This window comes from Oncorhynchus keta, chromosome 19 (genome assembly GCF_023373465.1).
Source record: "Oncorhynchus keta strain PuntledgeMale-10-30-2019 chromosome 19, Oket_V2, whole genome shotgun sequence".
Lineage (NCBI taxonomy): Eukaryota > Metazoa > Chordata > Actinopteri > Salmoniformes > Salmonidae > Oncorhynchus > Oncorhynchus keta.
The window spans coordinates 46,311,084-46,320,174 of NC_068439.1; the positions used below are offsets into that span (position 1 = coordinate 46,311,084).

Consider the following 9,091-nt stretch of genomic DNA (forward strand, 5'->3'; position numbering starts at 1 on the left):
CAGTCCGCGTGATCAAAACAATCTTGATGCGTGGATTCCGATTTGTCAGTCTAGCGTTCAATGGTTCTAGTCACTGGTACAGTGGCTCCTCCTTTAAAAGTTGCGAGCTTGCACCGCAGGACTTAGAGGTACCCAGCGTCACGGCTTCATTGCTTCAGACCACCACAAGGGGGAGTTAAAGCACTCATTATGCATTTGGGTCCCAAGGTTTTTATGACCAATCATATCGAGTGGTTCCAATTATGAATTTTGACACGAGCCAACCTTGCCTATGTAGCATTATTCAACAAACATGGCTGACAAAACAGTACGGTGGAACCAGACGTAAGTTGAAAGGATTGAAAGGAATATGTTAGTTAATGTGGAGACAACCGTTTTGTGCATATTTTTTTGTCATAAAGTTCATTTTACGAAAATCGCTATTTAGCAAGATATCTGCCTAGCCAACATTAGCCACCTAGCTAGTGTTAGGAGAATGAATTTGTAATTCGTGTTGTTTAATGACTCCTGAGAAAACCAGCAAACCAGGCTGTCTTCATGTGAAACAGTGAATGTAAAGTAGTTACTGCAAATTGAATGTACAATTGTGTAAGCTTGCCTTACAATGCAGCTGAAGTAACATAGCTAGCTAACTATTTACTTGCTTATAGTATAGTGGAGGATAAAAATAACTGTATGCCTATGGATGTGTAGCTAACTACAGTATGTAGCCGATCTGTGTATGGACCCTAAAACGTTTGGTATGAATATTAGTTCAGAACCTATCTATGAACCTCAGCTATCATAGTTGCTGTATCAACTTCAAGTCTGAATGGCATTAATGAAGCCTATGGATAGAGTAGAATATAATAACTTTATTGTGCCAAGAATGCAAGTCCTATATACACATATACTGTAGTTATTACCACGCATGAGATTCCCACATTGTAGCCTGTACATTGAATATATTCACTGATCATGTACTCTTCCTTGGCAAATAAAGGTGTGGTTCAGGTATGAATCTCTGAGACATTCTTTTGAATTATTTGAATGATGCTGTTTCTGCATGTATGTATTACAATTATACACTTCAACAGTGTTTACCACTCCTGGGACATCAATGATTACACATTGTAACTATGCAAAAGACTAGAAACATGATTGATTTGTAATTCATATATGCAGACAAAAAACGATGCATATCTAACTCCCTTCATCTGCATTAATCTGAGGACACAGGATAGTATTTCAATGAGATACTTAATTTCAACCAGTGGAGAATGTGAAACGCTTTATTGAAAGAAGTTAATTTTCCAGGTACATAAATGCATTATAGTTATGATAATTGTAATATTATAAATATGAGTTCAATCTGTACTTCAATGCACATACGGTGTGCATTATAAAACAAGGAAGAAAGACAAGGTGGGGAGAGAGGTGTTGAAGACAGAAAGAGAAAGAGGTAAGAACAGCGGCAGACAGCATATGATTCATGAATTACAGTGCTACCCTAATATTCTCTCAGTTCATCACAATTGCGGTGTCTCCTAACCAGCCGTGGGCACCCAGTTGGATCGAAAGTTATCCTAAGAGCGGGTGAGGTGGATATGACAGGACTGGCTTCCTCTCTCACATCAAAACATACCTGCAGACAAGAGAGCATAATTAAACCATGTTTTTTTTTTTTTACATGGGCAGTCATCTTAATTCAGTAGGTGAAATGCAAAACTGGCCTTGGATCATTAACTCTGGGACTACTACATCTCTGTCTGTATTTCAATGTAAAGTATCTCTTTAATAATACTTCCTGTTGACCCGACCAAGTGACATCTCACCTATGATCGTGCTGTGCAGCCAGTTCAGATGCGAGAGGGGTTCACCAAAATAGCTGATATAGCCAAGAGGATTTAGGGAGAAGGGGGAGAGGGGTGAAAGGAAGAAGAGACTGTTATTGTGTGTGTGTGGTCTCACATGGTGTCCACACTAAGTGGCTAAAGAGTACTTTATGCTGAAAAACAGACATGAGGACAAACAATAGAAGATAATGTCAATAGAAGATACTGTATGTGACGCAGACACCTATCGGAGTGTACCTGAAACATTTAAATATAGAGGGCTATGTGTCTCACCACTTGGTTATTGCAAGGCTAACCCCCAGGGAAATATGACTTGGCAGCAACAGATAGTCCAGAGAAAATGGCTGTGTTTATGAGTGTAAATCTGAAAATTAGCAGCTGACATCTTAAGAGTTTTAAATTAATTCATGTGAGACATGTTCCATGTACAACAAAACAGGCAGAAATGGAGAAAAAGAACACAGAACAGTTTAAAAGTTGTTGGGGATAGGTGGCAGTATTTTCACTTTGGATGAATTGCGTGCCCATAGTGAACTGCATCCTACTCTGTCCTAGATTGCTAATATATGCATATTATTATTACTATTGGATAGAAAACACTCTGAAGTTTCTAAAACTGTTTGAATTATGTCTGTGAGTATAACAGAGCTCACAGGGTAGGCAATCTTCCAAACAAGAAGTGAAATTCTGAATGTGGGTCAAATTTGACGTCATCGCCCCTTCCCTTCCAGATAAGATATGGATCTGGTAGCACTTCCTACGCCTTCCACTAGATGTCCTCATTCAGTAGAACGTGGAATGGAGCCTCTGGTGTGAACTCTGACCAAATGGGAGGGGAAATAGTCACTGTCTTAGATGAATGCAATTTCCCTGTGGCGCATTTGTCCGTGGGTGTCACCGTCGTTTCATTTGGCTGCAGATGAAAACGTATGATCCGGTTGGAATGTTATTGGATATATATGAAAATAACATCCTGAAGATTGATTCTCTACTTAGTTTGACCAGTTTATTCGACCTAGAATATATCTTTTTGAAGTTTTCGTCCGAGTTGTCCTGGACCAGCGTCAGCTTTTGGGCACGTGAGCTGAAAGTGCTTAGCAAATGCAGCTAATTGGACACTAGTATTGGACATTATGGACCAAAACAACAATTTATTGTGGAACTAGGACTCCTTGCACTGCATTCTGATGAAAGATCATCAAAGGTAAGGGAATATTTATGATGTAATTTTGTATTTCTGTTGACTCCAACATGGCGGAGAAATATATTTACGTCTGAGCGCTGTCTCAGATTATTGCATGTTAGGCTTTTTTCGTAAAGTTTTTAAAAAATCTGACACAGCGGTTGCATTAAGAACCAGTGTATCTTTAATTATATGTAGAACATGTATCTTTAGTCAAAGTTTATAATGAGTAATTATGTTATCTGGCGTAGCTTTCTATAATTCCTCCGGATATTTTGAAAGCATTTCTGCACATGGCGTCAATGTAAACCGAGATTTGTGGATATAAATATGCATATTATCGAACAAAACATAAATGTATTGTGTAACATGTCATATGAGTGTCATCTGATGAAGATTTTCAAAAGGTTAGTGATTCATTTTATCTCTAATCCTGCTTTTGTGACTCTATCTTTGGCTGGGAAAATGACTGTTTTTTTATTTGGTGGTGGTCTAACATAAATATATGTTGTGTTTTCGCTGTAAAACATTAAAAAAAAATCGGACACGATGGGTAGATGAACAAGATGTTTATCTTTCATTTGCTGTATTGGACTTTTAATGTGTGAAAGTTAAATATTTCTAAGTAATATTTTTGAATTCCCTGCGCCACCTTTTCAGCTGAATGGGGGAGGGGTTCCCCTAGGGGATCGCCTTGCCATAACAGGTTTTAATTACCTCTGGTTATGTACACTTTTTGCCAGCAATAAAGCTTCCACGGCCTGTTTCTCGGACAGTGAACATCTGGCAAAATCTACTTTTTCGACCCCTTGGTCAGCTCGCTCTCTGAAAGTAAAGAAAACAGCTTATTTTTTATAGATATGAAAACAATAACAGATATGACCGTTCAATCTAAAGCAGCAGATGTCATTTTTAGGATATGCCAATACAGCCCAGTGCTGCTTACCTGAGATGCCATCTTCATAGGTGTCCGCTTTGACTTCCTTTGTGTCGTAAAAAAGTTGCTTTCAGAACAATTTTTTTTGGGGGGGGAAATTAAAAATGTTTTGCTCTCGACAAAAAGACACAAGTGTACATCCATAGCATATAACAATTTGCCTGTGAATAACCACACCTTCATACAAACGTGCTACCATATGCAGAATTCTTGACGCACAACCGAAGATGCTGCCATATCCTGCCAGCACGCCCACAAGCGAGCCACTCAGGAGCAGAATGATGACGTGTGGATGAGGGAATGGAATGACATGGGAACAGCAATTTGTTGCAAGTTGGTGAGGGCTAATAGCTGAACAATAGACTGTTCAACCTTTACTACAAAATAGTCTAGTAGCCGAGCTAGGTGTGAAAAAAAAAACTATCACAGACAAGATGTGCCCTAACGACCAAGGGGCAGCTTGCTACTCAATGTAATAAAGTAATTACTTTTCAAATAAGTTACCTTACATGTTATGTTGGCTGACAATTTGTTAGCTACGCTGTCCTTACGAACCACATAGCATTATGTACCGGTATGTTAGCTAGCTACCTAACGTTAGTAGTTATACATCAAACTTGCCAGTATATTAACTATAGGCTAACAACCCAAAGTGTATTATTCATGTCATTCTTAGCTTGGCTAAATAGTATAGTCGTATGCTTTTGTAAATCCGCTCTGGCTAGCTATAACAATAGAACTAGTCAAAACGGCTTTAGAACGTTGGCTAAACTGGAACACTAGCACGAGCCCATAGCAAATGAATGGAATCGAACGTTCGCAGAGTCTGTTTTGACTGGAGTGATGCTTAGAATTCCATAAAAATTTATCCTTTTTATTTTACCACTACAATCTGTTCTTCGGGCGAAACTGGAAAAAAACAACTTGTGTAGAAAGTAAACATCCGCACCTCGATGGTGTCAACTGTGCTTGTGTCTGCGTAATGAAAAAGTAGAGGAAAAAATGTAACTTCTGTCTATTTCTGGTCTAGTGATCGATGACAAACGAGCTTGCTGCCCAGACTTACATTATTAAAAAGAGGAGATTCTCCTGATTTAAAATGGTGGTGTGTAACAGTTTTGCTTCAGTTCCTCTCCTCGCCCCTACCCGGGCTCGAAACAGGGACCCTCTGCACATACAGTGAGGAGAACAAGTATTTCATACACTACCGATTTTGCATGTTTTCCTACTTACAAAGCATGTAGAGAGAGGTCTGTAATTTGTATCATAGGTACACTAAAAACTGTGAGAGACGGAATCTAAAACAAAAATCAAGAAAATCTAATTTTACGATTGTTAAGTAATTAATTTGCATTTTATTGCAAGACATAAGTATTTGATCACCTACCAACCAGTAAGAATTCCGGCTCTCACAGACTTGTTTGTTTTTCTTTAAGAAGCTCTCTTGTTCTCCACTCATTACCTGTAATAACTGCACCTGTTTGAACTCGTTACCTGTATAAAAGACACCCATCCACACACTCAATCAAACGCAATCCAACCTCTCCACAATGGCCAAGACCAGAGAGCTGTGTAAGGACATCAGGGGTAAAATTGTAGACCTGCACAAGGCTGGGATGGGCTACAGGACAATAGGCAAGTAGCTTGGTGAGAAGGCAACAACTGTTGGCGCAATTATTAGAAAATGGAAGAAGTTCAAGATGACGGTCAATCACCCTCAGTCTGGGGCTCCATGCAAGATCTCACCTCATGGGGCATCAATGATCATGAGGAAGGTGAGGGTTCAGGCCAGAACTACACGGCAGGACCTGGTCAATGACCTGAAGAGAGCCTCGACCACAGTCTCAAAGAAAACATTAGTAACACACTACGCCGTCATGGATTAAAATCCTGGAGAGCACGCAAGGTCCCCCTGCTCAAGATAGCGCATGTCCAGGCCCGTCTGAAGTTTGCCAATGACCATCTGGATAATACAGAGGAGGAATGGGAGAAGGTCATGTGGTCTGATGAGTCAAAAATAGAGTTTTTTGGTCTACTCCAACTCCACTCACCATGTTTGGAGGAAAAATAATGTTTTAAATTCTCTTGTAATGCCAATACGGAATACTGTCAAATGCTTCTCAAAGATGCCCTCTGCTAGTCAAACTAGCAATAACTTGCTGTAACAGAAGAAATGGCTCTGAATTAAATGAAGTGCCACAGAATGCTGCAGCAGCACGCAGGGTGTGCCCGCAGTATATTGCAACTTTAAAGGAGGAACCACTGTATATCCTGTTTTAGTTTCTTCCTATAAGACGGTAGGCGCAAGATGGCATTGTGGTCGGATTTGCCGAAGGTAGGGCGGGGGAGGGATCTATAAGCATCACAGAGGTTAGAGTAGATGTGGTCTAGTGTATTACCCCCATGCATAGTGCAATCAGTAATCTGATAGAATTGAGGTGGCCTTGTTCTCAAATTTGCTACAATAAATGCAACCTCAGGATATATGGTTTCCAGTTTACATAAAGTCCAGTGAAGTTCCTTTAGGGCCATTTTGGTGTCTGCTTGAGGGGGAATATACACAGCTGTGACGATAACTGACGAGAATTCTCTTGGAAGGTAATACGGCCAGCATTTGATTGTGAGGAATTATATGTTCGGAGAGCAGATAGACGAGTTCCTGTATGTTGTTAATCATTAAGAATACACCCCCGCCTTTCTCTTCCCAGAGAGGGGTTTATCTCTGTCGGCTCAAGGCATGGAGAAGCCCGGTGGCTGAACCGATTCCGACAACATATCCCAAGAGAGCCATGCTTCCATGGAACAGAGAATGTTACAATCTCTTTCTCTCTGGAAGGCAACCCTTGCTCGAATTTCATCTACCTTGTTGTCAAGAGACAGGACATTGGCTAGTAGTATGCTAGGGAGCGGTAGGCGATGTGTGCTTCTATGGAGCCTGACCAGGAGGCCACTCATTTATCAATGTTGTGTACGAACAGAGATGTTGGTAAACCATGTGTGCGATCATTTCTAAGCAAGTGTGAGATTTATCAATTTGAACTGATACTTGAGAATGTGTGGGATTTATCTATTTGAACTGATACTTGAGAATGTGTGGGATTTATCAATTTGTACTTCTACTTGAGAATGTGTGGGATTTATCAATTTGAACTGATACTTGAGAATGTGTGGGATTTATCAATTTGAACTGATACTTGAGAATGTGTGGGATTTATCAATTTGAACTGATACTTGAGAATGTGTGGGATTTATCAATTTGAACTGATACTTGAGAATGTGTGGGATTTATCAATTTGAACTGATACTTGAGAATGTGTGGGATTTATCAATTTGAACTGATACTTGAGAATGTGTGGGATTTATCAATTTGAACTGATACTTGAGAATGTGTGGGATTTATCAATTTGAACTGATACTTGAGAATGTGTGGGATTTATCAATTTGAACTGATACTTGAGAATGTGGGATTTATCAATTTGAACTGATACTTGAGAATGTGTGGGATTTATCAATTTGAACTGATACTTGAGAATGTGTGGGATTTATCAATTTGAACTGATACTTGAGAATGTGTGGGATTTATCAATTTGAACTGATACTTGAGAATGTGTGGGATTTATCAATTTGAACTGATACTTGAGAATGTGTGGGATTTATCAATTTGAACTGATACTTGAGAATGTGTGGGATTTATCCATTTGAACTGATACTTGAGAATGTGTGGGATTTATCCATTTGTACTTCTACTTGAGAATGTGTGGGATTTATCAATTTGTACTTCTACTTGAGAATGTGTATAAATGTATGCACACCTCTGACCAGAAAAGTCAAACTAATAATGAAATACCATCACCCAAATGGAAAATGGATTGACATAGCATATTAAATAATAAACTAAGAAAAAATATAATACATTAATAGTTTATTCATGTATTTATTTCATAAACACTTATAAACACATAAAGAGAGTGGAATGTAAAGGTTGGAGGCAATTTAGTGAAACCAGTTAAATAATATAAAAAGGCAACACTGAGGCATTGTGACTTGTCCAAAATGGCAAATCTTGATATGCTGGAGGATCTGGCACACGCTGCATTACGCAGGGAGCGTGTTTTCAATGAGCGTGCAGATTTTTTTGTTGAGAGAAACGCCTGGCTTATTAGTAGATTTAGTTTTCCAAGGAATATTTTATTGTATCTCTGCAAACAACTCTCTACAGTATTAGAAAGGGAGAAGAAACGCACCAATGCCATCCCAGTGCATACCCGAATCCTCTCCACCCTGGGATTTTTGGCCATTGGAACATTCCAACGGGAGATTGCGGCTCGGCCTGGCATTTCCTAACCAACCATGAGCCGAATATTGCCTGCAGTCCTTCGTGGCATTATTTAATTGAACCCACAATACATCCAGTTTCCGTACACTGCTGTGCAACAGGCCAGAGTGAAAAGGGATTTCCATACCATAGCTGGATGTCATTGTCATTGGAGAAATTGACTGCACCCACATCGCAGTAAAAGCACCATCATTGAACTAATTCAACTTCGTTAAAACAGAAAAGGTTTCCATTCTGTCAACGTGCAGGTCCTCTGTGATTCACATTTGGCTTTGGTGAATGTAGTGGCCAAATGGCCAGGTGGGACACATGATTCATTCATTGTGCAGAACAGTTCAGTCGGCCTAAACCTACAGGAAGGAGCTGTTGAAGATGGATGGCTTATCGGTAAATGGCTTATGTTTTATTTGTAAAGTTTAATTTGCCATGTTAGACCTCTACTGGGAAACAATATCTAAATGTTGTATTCATAACTACAGGAGACCGGGGCTACCCATTAAAAACAAGGCTGATGACTCCCCTCACAAACCCCTCAAACCAACAAGAGGCAAAGTACAACCAAGCCCACGCACACACAAGAACAACAGTGGAGTGCACCATAGACCTGCTGAAAGGGCGTTGGCTGTGCTTGTCTGTGACAGGAGGCACACTGCAATACCAGCCTATGAAGGATTGCCTCTGAAATGACATTCCTTAAAATGCCATTACGTGAATGTAATACAATGTGCAAATTCCTTTTTAGGTTTGCTACATTGTCAAGGCTTGCAGTGTGCTCCACAACATTGCAATCAAAAATGGCA

At 39.7% G+C, this 9,091-nt stretch overlaps 1 long non-coding RNA gene across 1 annotated transcript; it reads right to left on the minus strand.

Annotated features, from left to right (window-relative positions):
• Positions 1 to 1,308: 1,308 nt before the first annotated feature.
• Positions 1,309 to 7,391, minus strand: LOC127909407 (uncharacterized). The gene is made up of 3 exons (XR_008071030.1): positions 3,736 to 7,391; positions 1,815 to 1,867; positions 1,309 to 1,624 (listed from the first exon to the last, which is right to left on the minus strand). It is a non-coding gene; the product is annotated as an uncharacterized LOC127909407 (long non-coding RNA).
• Between the last annotated feature and the right edge of the window lie 1,700 nt (positions 7,392 to 9,091).